The following is a 17,384-nucleotide window of genomic DNA, read 5'->3' as shown; positions in this document are numbered from 1 at the left end:
ATCTGTCACCCCCGATCCTCTCTAACTTCTACCGCTGCAGTATAGAGAGCATCCTGACAAACTGTATCACGGTATGGTATGGCAGCTGTAGCTCCCATGACCGGAAAGCCCTGCAGCGGGTAGTCAAAACTGCCCAACGCATTACCGGCACCCGGCTACCGACCATAGAACATATATATCAGAAACGCTGCCTACGGAGGGCACGGTCCATCATCAAAGACCCTACCCACCCCAGCCACAGTCTGTTCGCCCTCCTACCATCTGGAAGACGTTACAGATGCATTCGCACCCGTACGACCAGATTTAGGAACAGCTTCTTTCCCAGGGCTGTCATCCTACTGAACTCCACAAATAAACACTAAAGCCTGCACATCTGCCGATGCACTTTATTATGGTCATATTTATGCTAATATATATGTACAAATGTATGTTGAAATGTTAAGTGTCCTAATCCAAATTGTACACTCTTGGGAGCCGCAAGCCTACATTTCATTGTACTGCACTTGTGCACTAACAATGACAATAAAAGTTGATTTGATTTGATTTGATCACAGGTCATTCCAGGCTTTGGTCAATCACAGGTCACTTCATACCTCGGTCAATCGCAGGTCACTTCATGTTGAGTTCAATCACAGGTCACTTTATGCCTCGGTCAAGCACAGGTCACTTGATGTTGAGGTCAATCACAGGTCACTTCATACCTCTGTCAATCACAGGTCAATTCATGCCTCGGTCAATCACAGGTCACTTCAGGTTGAGGTCAATCACAGGTCACTTCATGTCAAGGTCAATCACAGGTCACTTCACGTGGAGGCCAATCACAGGTCACTTAATGTTGGGGTCAATCACAGGTCACTTCATGTTGAGGTCTGTCACAGGTCACTCAATTTCGAGGTCAATCACAGGTCATTTCAGGTTGAGGTCAATCACAGGTCACATCATGTCAAGGTCAGTCACAGCTTACTTCAGGTTCAGGTCAATTCATGTCAAGGTCAGTCACAGGTCACTTCATTTCGAGATCAGTCACAGGTCACATCATGTCGAGGTCAATCGCAGGTCATTTCATGCCTCGGTCAATCACAGCTCACTTACTGTCGATGTCAATTACAGGTCACTTCAGGTCGAGGTCAATCACACGTCACTTCACGCCTCGGTCCATTCCAGGTCACTTCATGACGAGGTCAATCACAGGTCACTTCATGATGAGGTCAATCACAGGTCACTTCAAGTCGAGGTCAATTAAAGTTCACTTCATGCCTTGGTCAGTCACAGGTCACTTGATGTCGAGGTCAATCACAAGTCACTTCATGCCTCAGTCAATCACAGGTCACTTCATGGCTCGGTCAATCACATGTTACTTCAGGCCTCAGTCAATCACAGGTCACTTCATTTCGTGATCAATCACAGGTCACTTCATGTCGAGGTCAATCGCAGGTCACTTCATGCCTCGGTCAATCACAGGTCACTCCATGGTGAGGTCAATCACAGGTCACTACATGCCTCGGTCAATCACAGGTCACTTCATGCCTTGGACAATCACAGGTCACTTCATGCCTCCGTCAAACCCAGGTCATTTCAAGCCTCAGTCAATCCCAGGTCACTTGATGCCTCGGTCTATCACAGGTCACTTCAGGTTGAGGTCAATCACAGGTCACTTCATTCCTTGGTCAATCACAGGTCACTTCATGTGGAGGTCAATCACAGGTCACTTCAGGTTGAGGTCAATCACTGGTCACATCATGTCAAGGTCAATCACAGGTTACTTCAGGTTGGGGTCAATCACAGGTCTCTTCATGTCAAGGTCAATCACAGGTCACTTCATGTCAGTCAATTGCAGGTCTTTTCATGCCTCGGTCAATCACAGGTCACTTCATGCCTCGGTCAATCACAGGTCACTTCATGCCTCGGTCAATCACAGGTCACTTCATACCTTGTGCAAGGACAGGTCATTTCATGTTGAGGTCAATCACAGCTCACTTCATCCCTTGGTCAATTACAGTTCAATTCATGTCGAAGTCAATCACAGGTCACTTCATGCCTCGATCAATCGCAGGTCATTTCGTGCCTAGGTCAATCGCAGGTCACATCATGCCTCGGTCAATCACAGGCCACTTCATGCCTCGGTCAATCACAGGTCACTTCAGGTTGAGGTCAATCACAGGTCACTTCATATCGAGGTCAATCACAGGTCATTCCAGGCTTTGGTCAATCATTGGTCACTTCCTGTCGATGTCAATTACAAGTCATTTCACGTCAAGGTCAATCACAGGTCACTACATGCCTTGGACAATCACAGGTCACTTCATGCCTCGGTCAATAACAGATCACTTAATGTTGAGGTCAATCACAGGTCACTTCATGCCGAGGTCAATCACACGTCACTTCATGTCGAGGTCAATCACAGGTCACATCATGTCAAGGTCAATCACAGCTTACTTCATGTTGAGGTCAATCATAGGTCAATTCATTTTGAGGTCAATCACAGGTCACTTCATGCCTCGGTCAATCACAGGCCACTTCATGCCTCGGTCAATCACAGGTCACTTCAGGTTGAGGTCAATCACAGGTCACTTCATATCGAGGTCAATCACAGGTCATTCCAGGCTTTGGTCAATCACTGGTCACTTCCTGTCGATGTCAATTACAAGTCATTTCACGTCAAGGTCAATCACAGGTCACTACATGCCTCGGTCAATTGCAGGTCACTTCATGCCTCGTTCAATCACAGGTCACTTCATGCCTCGGTAAATTGCAGGTCACTTCTTGCCTCGGTTAATCACAGGTCACTTCATGCCTCAGGCAATCACAGGTCACTTCATGTTGTGGTCAATCACAGGTCACTTCATGCCTTGGTCAATTACAGGTCACTTCAAGTGGAGGCCAATCACAGGTCACTTAATGTTGGGGTCAATCACAGGTCACTTCATGTTGAGGTCTGTCACAGGTCACTCAATTTCGAGGTCAATCACAGGTCATTTCAGGTTGAGGTCAATCACAGGTCACATCATGTCAAGGTCAGTCACAGCTTACTTCAGGTTCAGGTCAATTCATATCAAGGTCAGTCACAGGTCACTTCATTTCGAGATCAGTCACAGGTCACATCATGTCGAGGTCAATCGCAGGTCATTTCATGCCTCGGTCAATCACAGCTCACTTACTGTCGATGTCAATTACAGGTCACTTCAGGTCGAGGTCAATCACATGTCACTTCACGCCTCGGTCCATTCCAGGTCACTTCATGACGAGGTCAATCACAGGTCACTTCATGATGAGGTCAATCACAGGTCACTTCAAGTCAAGGTCAATTAAAGTTCACTTCATGCCTTGGTCAGTCACAGGTCACTTGATGTCGAGGTCAATCACAAGTCACTTCATGCCTCAGTCAATCACAGGTCACTTCATGGCTCGGTCAATCACATGTTACTTCAGGCCTCAGTCAATCACAGGTCACTTCATTTCGTGATCAATCACAGGTCACTTCATGTCGAGGTCAATCGCAGGTCACTTCATGCCTCGGTCAATCACAGGTCACTCCATGGTGAGGTCAATCACAGGTCACTACATGCCACGGTCAATCACAGGTCACTTCATGCCTTGGACAATCACAGGTCACTTCATGCCTCCGTCAAACCCAGGTCATTTCAAGCCTCGGTCAATCCCAGGTCACTTGATGCCTCGGTCTATCACAGGTCACTTCATGCCTCGGTCAATCACAGGTCACTTCATGCCTCGGTCAATCACAGGTCACTTCATACCTTGTGCAAGGACAGGTCATTTCATGTTGAGGTCAATCACAGCTCACTTCATCCCTTGGTCAATTACAGTTCAATTCATGTCGAAGTCAATCACAGGTCACTTCATGCCTCGGTCAATCGCAGGTCATTTCGTGCCTAGGTCAATCGCAGGTCACATCATGCCTCGGTCAATCACAGGCCACTTCATGCCTCGGTCAATCACAGGTCACTTCAGGTTGAGGTCAATCACAGGTCACTTCATATCGAGGTCAATCACAGGTCATTCCAGGCTTTGGTCAATCACTGGTCACTTCCTGTCGATGTCAATTACAAGTCATTTCACGTCAAGGTCAATCACAGGTCACTACATGCCTTGGACAATCACAGGTCACTTCATGCCTCGGTCAATAACAGATCACTTAATGTTGAGGTCAATCACAGGTCACTTCATGCCGAGGTCAATCACACGTCACTTCATGTCGAGGTCAATCACAGGTCACATCATGTCAAGGTCAATCACAGCTTACTTCATGTTGAGGTCAATCATAGGTCAATTCATTTTGAGGTCAATCACAGGTCACTTCATGCCTCGGTCAATCACAGGCCACTTCATGCCTCGGTCAATCACAGGTCACTTCAGGTTGAGGTCAATCACAGGTCACTTCATATCGAGGTCAATCACAGGTCATTCCAGGCTTTGGTCAATCACTGGTCACTTCCTGTCGATGTCAATTACAAGTCATTTCACGTCAAGGTCAATCACAGGTCACTACATGCCTCGGTCAATTGCAGGTCACTTCATGCCTCGTTCAATCACAGGTCACTTCATGCCTCGGTAAATTGCAGGTCACTTCTTGCCTCGGTTAATCACAGGTCACTTCATGCCTCAGGCAATCACAGGTCACTTCATGTTGTGGTCAATCACAGGTCACTTCATGCCTTGGTCAATTACAGTTAACTTCATGTCGAGGTCAATCACAGGTCACTTCGTGCCTCGGACAATCACAGGTCACTTCAAGTGGAGGCCAATCACAGGTCACTTAATGTTGGGGTCAATCACAGGTCACTTCATGTTGAGGTCTGTCACAGGTCACTCAATTTCGAGGTCAATCACAGGTCATTTCAGGTTGAGGTCAATCACAGGTCACATCATGTCAAGGTCAGTCACAGCTTACTTCAGGTTCAGGTCAATTCATATCAAGGTCAGTCACAGGTCACTTCATTTCGAGATCAGTCACAGGTCACATCATGTCGAGGTCAATCGCAGGTCATTTCATGCCTCGGTCAATCACAGCTCACTTACTGTCGATGTCAATTACAGGTCACTTCAGGTCGAGGTCAATCACACGTCACTTCACGCCTCGGTCCATTCCAGGTCACTTCATGACGAGGTCAATCACAGGTCACTTCATGATGAGGTCAATCACAGGTCACTTCAAGTCGAGGTCAATTAAAGTTCACTTCATGCCTTGGTCAGTCACAGGTCACTTGATGTCGAGGTCAATCACAAGTCACTTCATGCCTCAGTCAATCACAGGTCACTTCATGGCTCGGTCAATCACATGTTACTTCAGGCCTCAGTCAATCACAGGTCACTTCATTTCGTGATCAATCACAGGTCACTTCATGTCGAGGTCAATCGCAGGTCACTTCATGCCTCGGTCAATCACAGGTCACTCCATGGTGAGGTCAATCACAGGTCACTACATGCCACGGTCAATCACAGGTCACTTCATGCCTTGGACAATCACAGGTCACTTCATGCCTCCGTCAAACCCAGGTCATTTCAAGCCTCGGTCAATCCCAGGTCACTTGATGCCTCGGTCTATCACAGGTCACTTCATGCCTCAATCAATCACAGGTCACTTCAGGTTGAGGTCAATCACAGGTCACTTCATTCCTTGGTCAATCACAGGTCACTTCATGTGGAGGTCAATCACAGGTCACTTCAGGTTGAGGTCAATCACAGGTCACTTCATATCGAGGTCAATCACAGGTCATTCCAGGCTTTGGTCAATCACTGGTCACTTCCTGTCGATGTCAATTACAAGTCATTTCACGTCAAGGTCAATCACAGGTCACTACATGCCTCGGTCAATTGCAGGTCACTTCATGCCTCGTTCAATCACAGGTCACTTCATGCCTCGGTAAATTGCAGGTCACTTCTTGCCTCGGTTAATCACAGGTCACTTCATGCCTCAGGCAATCACAGGTCACTTCATGTTGTGGTCAATCACAGGTCACTTCATGCCTTGGTCAATTACAGTTAACTTCATGTCGAGGTCAATCACAGGTCACTTCGTGCCTCGGACAATCACAGGTCACTTCATGTGGAGGTCAATCACAGGTCACTTCATGTTGAGATCAATCACAGGGCACTTCATGCCTCGGTGAATCCCAGGTCACTTCATGCCTCAGTAAATCGCAGGTCACTTCAAGCCGCGATCAATCGCAGGTCACTTCCTGTCGATGTCAATTACATATTACTTCAGGTTGAGGTCAATCACATGTCACTTCATGCCTCGGGCAATCACAGGTCACTTCATGTCGAGATCAATCACAGGTCACTTCATGCCGCGGTCAATCACAGGTCACTTCCTGCCTCAGTCAGTCGCAGGTCTCTTCATGCCTCATTCAATCGCAGGTCACTACATGTTGAGGTCAATCACAGGTCACTTCATGCCTCGGTCAATCGCAGGTCACTTCATGCCTCGGTCAATCACAGGTCACTTCATGCCTCGGTCAGTCACAGGTCACTTCATGTTGAGGCCAATCTCAGGTCACTTCACCCCTCGGTCAATCACAGGTCACTTCATGCCTTGGACAATCACTGGTCACTTCATGCCTTGATCAATCACAGGTCACTTCATGCCTCGGTCAATCACAGGTCACTTCATGCCAAGGTCAATCACACATCAATTCATGTCGAAGTCAATCACAGGTCACTTTATGCCTCGGTCAATCGCAGGTCACTTTATGCCTTGGTCAATCGCAGGTCACTTCATGTCGAGGTCAATCGCAGGTCACTTCATGCCTCGGTCAATCACAGGTCATTTCATGCCTCGGTCAATCACAGGCCACTTCATGCGTCGGTCAATCACAGGTCACTTCATGTCGAGGTCAATCACAGGTCACTTCATGCCTCGGTCAAGCACAGGTCACTTCAGTTTATTAATGGATGTTTTCAGATTGATCTGGAGCCAGATGTTTATAAGATCCCGGAGATCTTTAAGCTACTCTCACCTGCTGGAAGTAATCCGAATGAAACTGAGATGTTTACTGCAAAAAGATGGTGTGACCTTAAAAAAATGCCTGACTGAACAGAGCTTTGCCTTAGCAGCAGAATAATACATTGTGCGTGACATGGTATAAAGCTTCTGTATCATCTGACTGACTGTGCACAGTATTATGTGGGATCTGTGGTCACTACTGTCTGAGATAGTACATTGCCACATTAAGCGCTTCACCCAAGGGTAAAGCTCCTAATTAATGTTTATTTTCTCCATAATTATGATCCACTATTGGAATCACAGGAATGTGCTCATTTGGAACACATAACTTCTGAGATTATGATTTAATTGACAGGTCATTAGTCAGGCAGAAATATGGGCATTCTTTCACTTTTCATGAAAAAATAATGATGGCACTCAGCTGGTTTAGCCATTCATCATCAGAGCTGGCTGGACCACATCAAGCAGTGTCGGGTCCGGCTTTCCTCGGCCAGAACTGCTCACTATTCCAGGATCATCCTGGAATGCAAAGATAACCACCGACTTCTCTTCTCCACTGCAAACCATCTTCTTAAACCTCTCTCCCCTGTCCCCTCTACCCTCATCTCCAACAACAAGTGCGAGGAGCTCATGGACTTCTTTGTCTCTAAGATTGAGACATCTGTTCAGCTGCCTTTGCCATTTCCATCCCTTCCCTTTGCCCACTGGGCCAAAATTCCTCTAAGGATCTCCCCTGCCCAAGTGCTGAACTTGCATCTTTCTCTACTTTCTCTCCTATCTCCCCTCATGCCCTCTCCGAGTTTATCTTTTCCATGAGACCCACCTCCTGCACCCTCAACCCTATTCCCACCAAACTGATGACCACCCAAATTCCCTTCTTTGCTCACGTTAGCTGATATTGTTAACGGTTCCTTCTCCTGAGTTCTTGTCCCCCTCCCCTTCAAATCTGCCATCATCAACCCTCTCCTCAAAAAATTACCCTTGACCCCTCTGTCCTTGAAATCTACCACCCCATCTCCAACCTTCCTTTCCTCTCCAAAGTCCTTGAACATGTTGTCGCCTCCCAAATCAGTGCCCAACTTTCCCGCAACTCCATGTTTGAATCCCTCCAATCAGGTTTCCACCTCTGCCACAGTACTGAAACGGCCCTTATCAAAGTCACAAATGAAATCCTTTGTGACTGTGACAATGGAAAACTATCCTGCAGCCTTTCACACGGTTGATCATGCCATCCTCCTCCAATGCCTCTCTGTTATCCAGCTGGGTGGGACTGCACTCACCTGGTTCCATTCTTATCTATCTAATCATAGCCAGAGAATCGCCTGAAATGACTTATCTTCCCGCTCCCAGATCATTACCTCTGGAGTCCCCCAAGGATCTATCCTTGGCTCCTTCCTATTTCTCATCTACATGCTGTCCCTTGGCGACATCATCCATAAACACAACATCAGGTTCCACATGTAAGCTAACGATGCCCAGCTCTACCTCACCACCACTTCTCCCGACCCCTCCACTGCCTTTGATTTGTCAACCTGCTTGTTCGACATCCAGTACTGGATGAACAGAAATTCCCTCCAACTAAATATTGGGAAGACTAAAGCCGTCGGTTAATGTGGAGATGTTCGCTGATGACTGCACATTGTTCAGTGCCATTCGCAACTCTTCAGATAATGAAACAGTCTATGCCCGCATGCAGCAAGACCTGGACGACATTCAGGCTTGGGCTGATAAGTGGCAGGTAACATTCGTGCCACAGAAGTGCCAAGCGATGACTATCTCCAACAAGCGAGAGTCTAACCACCGCCCCTTGACATTCAACGGCATTACCATTGCTGAATCCCCCACCATCAACATCCTGGGGGTCACCATTGACCAGAAACTTAACTGGACCAGCCACATAAATACTGTGGCAACAAGAGCAGCTCAGAGGCTAGGTGTTCTGTGGCAAGTGTCTCAACTCCTGACTCCCCAAAGCCGTTCCACCATCTACACGGCACAAGTTAGGAGTGTGATGGAATACTCTCCACTTGCCGAGTGCAGCTGCAACAACACTCAAGAAACTCGACACCATCCAAGACAAAGCAGCCCACTTGATTGGCACCCCATCTACCACCTCCCTCCACCACCAGCACACCATGGCTGCAGTGTGTACCATCTACAAGATGCACTGCAGCAACTCGCCAAGGCTTCTTCGCCAGCACCTCCCAAACCCGCGACCTCTACCACCTAGAAGGACAAGGGCAGCAGGCGCATGGGAACACCACCACCTCCAAGTTCCCCTCCAAGTCACACACCATCCTGACTTGGAAGTATATCGCCGTTCCTTCATCGTCGCTGGGTCAAAATCCTGGAACTCCCTGCCTAACAGCACTGTGGGAGTACCTTCACCACACATACTGCAGCGGTTCAAGAAAGCGGCTCACCACCACCTTCTCATGGGCAATTAGGGATGGGCATTAAATGCTGGCCTTGCCAGCGATGCCCAAATACCATGAATGAATTTTTTTAAAATCACAAACTGCGTTCTCTAGCCATCGATTCCAGTCCCATCCGTGGCCACTTTCTGAGGCTGAACCAGTCTGATCGCAATTTTAATGTCCTATCTGACCCTGAAATGAGCTTCCGAACCCATATCCTCTCCATCACCAACGCTGCCTACTTCCACCTCTGTATCATCGCCCATCTCTGCCCCTTCCTCACCTCATCTGCTGGTGAAGCCCTCATCCATGCCTTTGTTACCCCTAGGCTTGACTATTTCAATTACCTCCTGCCTGGCATTGGAGAGTGGTCATCTCAAGGTTAAGGAGGGTGGAAGAGAATAGTTGATAGTTGGGAGTAATTGCAGGGCAGGAATCTCACAGAGGGATGCTCGCACCAAGTCCCTTTCACCCATCACCCCTGTGCTCAATGAACTACATTGGATCATGGTCTGGCAACACCTCGATTTTAATATTCTCATCCTCGTGTTCAAATCCCTCCATGGCCTCGTCCCTCCCTAGCTCTGTAACCTCCTCCAGCCCTGCAACTGGATCCTTGACTTCCGTCATCCCACCATTGGCGGTCGTGCAGTCAGCTGTCTAGGCCCCAAGGTCTGAAATTCCCTCCCTAAGCCTCTCTACCACTCTCTCCTCCTTAAAGACCTTCCTTAAACCCTTTGGTCTCAATTTTCCTGGAGCCGTCAGGCGGGGTTTCAGGCGTGTGGGGGGAGGGGGGGGGAAATCACAAAAATAGGGGGTCGTGACTGTAAAGTCTGCGCCTCAATAATACACGGACTTTGGGAGAACAGTTTAACAGGTACTTTACTGAACAGGAGGGTACTCTTTTGTTTGGACCCAAAAAAAACCCAAAACAAATTGGACTGTAAATTAACAAAAGCTCAACTAAAACTTAACAAATCAAATTAAAATTTGGTTTTCCGGGTTGATGATGCACTCCAGTCCCCGCGGCACCCACCGGTCGCAGAAATACTCAAGCGTGTCGGTGGACACCGCGTGCTCCATCTCCAGGGTCACCCGGGCGCGAAAGAGAGGCAGGCAATCCGGCCGGACGACCCCCTCGACCGCCCACTGCCTGGACCAATTGATGGCTCTTTTAGCCAGGCCCAGGAGCAGGCCTACAAGGAGGTCCTCCAACCTGCCCGCTCCCCTCCGCACCCGGTGACCGTAGATCAAGAGCGTGGGACTGAAGTGCAAACAAAAATCGAGGAGCAGCCCCTTCAAGTAGTTAAAGAGGGGCTGCAACCTCTCACACTCGACATAAACGTGAAACACGGACTCCTCCAGGCCGCAAAAAATGCAGGCGGCCTGGGAGTCCGTGAACCTACTTAAAACCATATTGCACGGGACCGCTCCGTGCAACACCCTCCAGGCCAAGTCCCCGATGGAACAAGGGAGGACTCCCGCATAGAGAGCCCTCCATTGGGGACCTCCGCCTCCGCCGGTCGGCAAGACGCCACGCCAAGGTGTGTCCGGACAGCAGACGAAGATGGCAAAGTGGAGAGTGTGCAGGAGCAGCCCGTACAGGAAACCCCTCCGCGCGGAATGAAAAGGCACGGAGGGTATTTCCTCGAGACGGCTCGAGTTGTGAGGCGCCGGTTCCTGAGGGGAGTTTCGGGGCCGGGCACTGATGAGGAATTCCGTCCGAACGGGGGTAAGCTCGGACGGGATCACCCCACGTGCTTCAGCCACCTCGATACACCTAGTGGAGTCGGGGCCCCGTGCCACTTTCACCGACTCGATGGCTTCGACCGCAAGCCGGATGTTAGCCCAGGACAGGCGCCGCGCCAGCTCCTCCGGCGCCATCCAGCCCGCTCCTCCGCCATCGAGCAGGTCCCTGACTCTGGTCACCTTGCCAGGCACAGCCCTGCCCTCTGCCAGCCGCCCGAACCCGCGGTCGTGGAGGTGCGGATTCCTGAGCAGTGGCTCCCGAAGGAGAGCCGCCGCTCCACCTGGAAGCGACGTAGTCCCAAACCCATAGTAGTTCCTGGTAGAAGACAGGCAGCTCCCGCAGGCCGGCACGCCTGCCTCCCACTTTCACAAACAGGAGCTGCGTGTCATAATTGAGGCCGTGCAGCTGGCGGAAGAAATACGTCGCCAGCGCACACCATCTCGGAGGACGGAAAGTTGCAGCCTGGGTGCAAAGGCACACCAGCGCCTGACCGCCCTCCCTAAGCGGGAGACACAGAACCGCGGCAGAGACCCAGTGCTTCCTTTTGTCCCAGAAGAAGTCGATGAGCTTCTTTTGCATTTTGGCGACAAACGCAGGGGGAGGGATCAAAGTGACCAACCAGTACCACAACATGGCGGCCACCAGCTGGTTTATGACCAGCGCTCGACCCCTGTAGGACAACACTCGGAGCAGTCCTGTCCAGCGTCCTAGGCGAGCGGTGACTTTGGCCTCCAGCTCTTGCCAGTTCGCCGGCCAGGCGTCCTCGGCAGGGCTAAGGTAGACTCCCAAATAGAGGAGGTGCGTGGTGCTCCAGGCGAAAGGCCTGAACTCCTCCGGCAGGGAGTCCACCCGCCACTGACCCAACAGGAGTCCGGAACATTTCTCCCAGTTGATCTTGGCGGAGGATGCGTCCGAGTAAATCTGCTGGCATTCCCGCATCCTCCGCAAGTCAGCGGGATCCGTGACCGTGAGGAGCACGACATCGGCGTAAGCCGAGAGGACCACCTCCACGCCCGGCCCTTGCAGAGCCAGTCCCGTCAACCTCTTCCGCAAGAGGCGCAGGAATGGCTCCAAGCAAACGGCGTATAACATGGGGCATCCCTGACGCAACCCCCTCCCGAAGCGAAGGGAAACCGTCAAGGACCCGTTAACTTTAATCAGAGACTCCGCGGCGGCGTACAGAAGTCAGATCCGGGCGATGAAATGCGTCCCGAACCCGAATGCGCGCAGAGTACCGAAGAGATACTCGTGATCCACCCTGTCGAATGCCTTCTCCTGATCCAGGGAAAGGAAGGCGACAGACAGACCAGCCCTCTGGGAGTGGTGGACCAGGTCCCGGACCAGATGGATGTTATCGTGGATGGTCCGGCCCAGGACCGTGTAGGACTGGTCGGGGTGGATCATGTGGGCCAGCACGGTGCCAAGGCGAGCAGACATGGCCCTGGCAAAGATTTTATAGTCCGTGCTGAGGAGGGAGACCGGGCGCCAGTTTTAAGGAGGCGGAGATCGCCCTTCTTAGGCAGCAGGACAATGACCGCCCTGCGCCAAGAGAGGGGCATCTCCCCGGTCGCCAAACTTTCCCCCAGGACCCACGCGTAGTCGCCCCCCAAGACGTCCCAGAACGCCCTGTGGAACTCCATGGTCAGCCTGTCCAGCCCCGGGACTTTCCCCTGGAGAGCTGGTGGAGGGCGCCGGTCTGCTCCGCCAGGCTTAGCGGAGCATCCAATTTTTCGGCGTCCTCTGGGCTGACCTTCGGCAGGTCCTCCCACAAAACTCTGCGCGCATCCTCGCTGGACGGATCCGGAGAGAACAGAGCCCCGTAATAGGCACGGGTCTCCGCGCTGATTCCCTCCGGATCTGAGACCAGAGATCCGTCGTCGGCCAGCAGCCCCAAGAGCTGCTTACGGACCCCCCGTCTTTTTTCCAGCGAGTAGAAGAAGGGGGAGCCGCGGTCCAGGTCCCGCAGGAGCTGGATCCGCGACCTCACGTACGCGCCTCGGACCCGACGAGATGCAGGTCTTTCAGCGCGCCCTTCTTCTCTTTGTACACCTTCCGCAGGGCCGGGTCCTCAACGACCTGACCGAGACGGGACTCCAGGTCGAGCACGTCCTTCTCCAACCGCCCGACCCGGGCCTCCCGCCTCTTCGTCGACCCCTTCGCGTACTCCTGACAGAAGAGACGGATGTGAGCCTTGCCCACATCCCACCATAGCCTCAAGGAGGGGAAGCCCCCCCGCTTCCTACTCCAGTCGGCCCAGAACCGACGAAACGAATCCCGGAACCACGCGTCCTCCAGCAGCAGGTTGTCAAAATGCCAGTACGCGGACCCGCCCCCGCGCACGCAGCGGAGCGAGCTCCGCCCACACCAGGTGGTGGTCCGTGCACGGCACCGGCTGCATGGAAGCTGCCAGAACGCAGGAGACATACGCCCGGGAAATGTAGAGGTGGTCGATTCTGGACCTTCCTCCCCCAGACCTCACGCTAGTGAAGGCGCTGGAGTTGGGGTGGAGATTTCACCAGACGTCCACCAAGTCGAAGGACCCGACCAGGTCCCTCAACTTCTCCATCGCCGCCGGGCTTCGCGGGGGACCCGAACGGTCCCTTGCCTCGAGGGTGCAGTTAATATCCCCCCCCGAGGATGACGCACTCGCCCACGTCGACGGAGCCCAAAAGAGCGGACACTTCTTCGAAGAAGCGCACTTGCTGCACACCGGTCTGAGGCACGTACACGTTCACGAGATGGAGCGGCACGCCCCCCAGGCGAACAGTGACCTGGAGCAAGCGGCCCGGCACGTGCTCCTTGACCCCCAAGATCTCCGGCTGAAAATGCGGGGCCAGCAAGATAACCACCCCGCTGGAATTGTTGGAGAGGTGACTCATGCTGACCCCTCCTTGCCACTCCAGGAGCCACGTGGCTTCGTCTCCCGGAACGGTGTGGGTTTCTTGCAGGAAGCACAACGCATACTTCCCGTCCCGAAGGACCGAGAAGTTGTTGAATCTGCGGCGCGCCTCCCTGCTGCCATTTATGTTGAGGCTGGCTGTGGTTATCTTCATGTCAGAAGCATAGTGCAACCTCTACCTACACCTAACGGGGGGAGGAAGCGCAGCCGCTTGTCAGCCGCCACTTCCTCAGCAGCCCAGTGAGGAACGTTCTGAGCCGACGCATCTCGAGCGGGTTCACACCCTCGTCCGCGCCCATGATCTTAACGGTGGCGCGGACGGACACGATGAGCAGTGCCAGCTCCGACCACCTGTCGAGGGCCAGCCGGACCTTATTGTGCCGACACAGGCACGTGGCCATAAAATCCCGGAGTTCCCTTACGGGAATGAGGGGAGACTCGGCAAGGGGCACGAGGTCATCCATCGCCTCGGCAAGTGGCACGAGGTCATCCATCGCTTCGTCGGCGCTGGAGTCCGAGTCTTCCTCCGTGCCCATCACCGAGTCCCCATCCTCCTTCAGGGGGTCATCACCAGCGGCCAACACGTCCGTTGCACAGTGCACAGTGAACGGCTCGGCCGCACCAGCCAGCCCCGCCTCCGCCCGGATCCCACCCCCAGGATCAGCGGCCGAGGACTCCTCCCTGGGCTCCTCTAGGGGCGCTGGGCCAGAAGACGGCGGCGGTTCAGAGCTCCCCTCCGCCCCAGACACCAGAACGACCGGAGAAACCGGGGAGAGAACAATTCCCAGCTCCTCCAGTACGTCCGGCACCAGAGACGCAGCCAGGGGGCCATCCTCCTCCCCGCCACCAACCTCCGACCCAGCGGATGGGGTGTTTTGAATTAAACCCTCTACCAGGTCGAGCAGCCCCTGGGAGATGTCCGGGTCGCATTGGGCGAGCTCATTTTCCTCGAGCTCGCCCGACCCAGACCCCAGGCCGCCCGACCCGGCGAGGGGTAACGGCACCAATAAAATGTCAGTAGCCGCGGGTTGTTGCGCGACCCCCCCCACGGGCAGTGCCTCGTCCCCATCCCCGGGAGGCACGTACTGGACAGACACATCTGCCTCAGCCTCCCGAGGGACAGGCGACCCCTGCCGATCGCTGGTGATGACGACAGCGGGGGGGGGGGGGCGCAGTACCCGCGGCAGGCGACGACTCCCCCTGCTCGGAGGGACCTTGCTCCTCCCGGTCCTCCTCCTCTTCCAGGGGGTCGCGCCTTCTTTTTAGCACGGAGGGAGCGAGGGAGACCTCCATGTCTGCAGAGGCCTCCTCCTCTGCTCCCTCTGGTGGAGCAGGTTTGTCGGGTTCCTCGGGCCCGAGCCCGGCCGCAGGTATTGGCGTTACCGCTACGGCGGTTGCGGCCACAGGCTCGGGCACGAGGCCCCTCCCGCTCGCGTCTGCCCCGATGAACTCCACGAGGAGCGCAGGTGTAAGGGGCGCAAGGGGCAAGGGCTGGCCCTCCACGGGGGGACCCGCCCTAAGGTGTTTAGTTTTTTGCCGCGCCTTCTTTCCGGCCAGACGCACTCCCTCCTCTCTGCCGGAGGCCTTGGTGGCATCGGCCCCCGACGTCGACCACGCATCAGATGTTCCCGACGTGCGGGCAGATCCGGGGGGAGGAGCGGCGGCGGCGCCAGCCTCGGCCGCACGAGATGATCTGGTGGCCTTGGAGGCAGGGCAGTTTTTCCGGATGTGCCCCACCTCCTTGCAGGCGTGGCACCGCACACCATCCGACGTCCAGAAGACGCGATAGGCGGTCCCCTCGTGGTGGACGACGAACGCCCCGTCGGTGTCCTCCTCCCGTGCCAGCTGGATAAACAGCTGGCGCCGGAAGGAAAAGACGTGGCGAAGGCTGGCCTCCCGGAAGCCGAGCGGGATGGGTGTGACCCCCAACCACACCTCAAGTCACAGGCCTGAAGGTGTTAATGGCCTCAGGTAGTTTTTGGTCCTCTATTGAGCAGAGGGAGCTGTTTAAAATGAAGGCACACCTCTCCCCTTATTGATTGAAATTGGGAAAGGGGCCTTCTCCCCTCTGCTCAATATGCAATTAATCAATAAAGATGAAATTGAAGTGCCTCAGAGAAAGAGGCAGAGAGAGACAAAGAGAGAGAGAGAGGGGGGGTGGGAAGGAGGGAGGCCGCAAGGGCAGGGTTGCCACTCAGGACGGTGGGTGGGTGGGTGTCGGCAGGGGTGCACTCTCTGATGGAAAAATTAAAGTCTTTGAAGGTGGTCTTCTAGCAGGAGGAGAAGATGTCTTCACCCGGGAAAGCTGGAGATGCCCCAGGCTCAGTCCCACACCATGTATTATGAAATTGGACTTCACCTAGGCAGCTCCAGCTGTCCCAGGTCAGGCAATAGAAGGGGTGCTTATTAGTGGTGTGTGTGGCCTAGTTTTTAGCAAGAGCCACACACACACACACACACACACACCCCTTGATGATCCGGCCCTTTTTTCTTCTTTTCTTCCCCCACCTAAAATACAAAGTCTTTGGGAGAGTGCACCAAATAACACCCACCTGTAGATGTTCAAGGATGATGTTGTTCTTCCCTCCTTCCAAACAGTTGGTGTTGGTTGATGTTTCTCTCCCCTCTCCCCCTCTCCTAGAATGGAGGCCAATTTGGGGAGGCAGTGATAGGAAAGGCCTCTCCCCTGGTTGGTGTTGTTGCTGGCCTCCTTTCTCCTTCTCCTCCTCTGTCCTCTCTCTCCAGGCACCCCAGTTGTTGTGATGATGGTGGAGGTGGAGGTGGTGGTGGTCTTTCATTCTCCTCCTCTTCCTGGTCAGGAGACCACCACCTTCCACTCTCCACTCTCCTGGTCTGGCTGCTCATTCTCCTTGTGTGCTGCTGCACAGCCAGCAATGCTGAGAATGAGGTCTTACAGAGGGTACTCTTTTTGTTTGGACCAAAAAAAACCCAATTGGACTGTAAATAAACAAAAGTTCAACTAAAACTTAACAAATCAAATTAAAATTTGGTTTTCCGGGTTGATAATGCACTCCAGTCCCCGCGGCGCCCACCGGTCACAGAAATACTCAAGCGTGTCGGTGGACACCGCATGCTCCATCTCCAGGGTCACCCGGGGGCGAAAGAGAGGCAGGCAATCCGGCCGGACGACCCCCTCGACCGCCCGCTGCCTGGACCAATTGATGGCTCTTTTAGCCAGGCCCAGGAGCAGGCCTACAAGGAGGTCCTCCAACCTGCCCGCTCCCCTCCGCACCCGGTGACCGTAGATCAAGAGCGTGGGACTGAAGTGCAAACAAAAATCGAGGAGCAGCCCCTTCAAGTAGTTAAAGAGGGGCTGCAACCTCTCACACTCGA

The 17,384-nt window shown here is 53.2% G+C and overlaps 1 protein-coding gene across 3 annotated transcripts in view; it reads left to right on the top strand.

The window, feature by feature from the left end:
- The window catches only part of lipeb (lipase, hormone-sensitive b), a 576,644-nt gene that overhangs the window by 273,812 nt on the left and 285,448 nt on the right, over nt 1-17,384 (top strand). The window lies entirely within an intron of this gene.

This window comes from Somniosus microcephalus, chromosome 12, assembly GCF_052327205.1.
Source record: "Somniosus microcephalus isolate GS21.2 chromosome 12, FLI_Smic_1.0, whole genome shotgun sequence".
Classification (NCBI taxonomy): domain Eukaryota; kingdom Metazoa; phylum Chordata; class Chondrichthyes; order Squaliformes; family Somniosidae; genus Somniosus; species Somniosus microcephalus.
The sequence above is the reverse complement of the archived record's forward strand: the minus strand, read 5'-3'. Positions and strand labels throughout refer to the sequence as shown.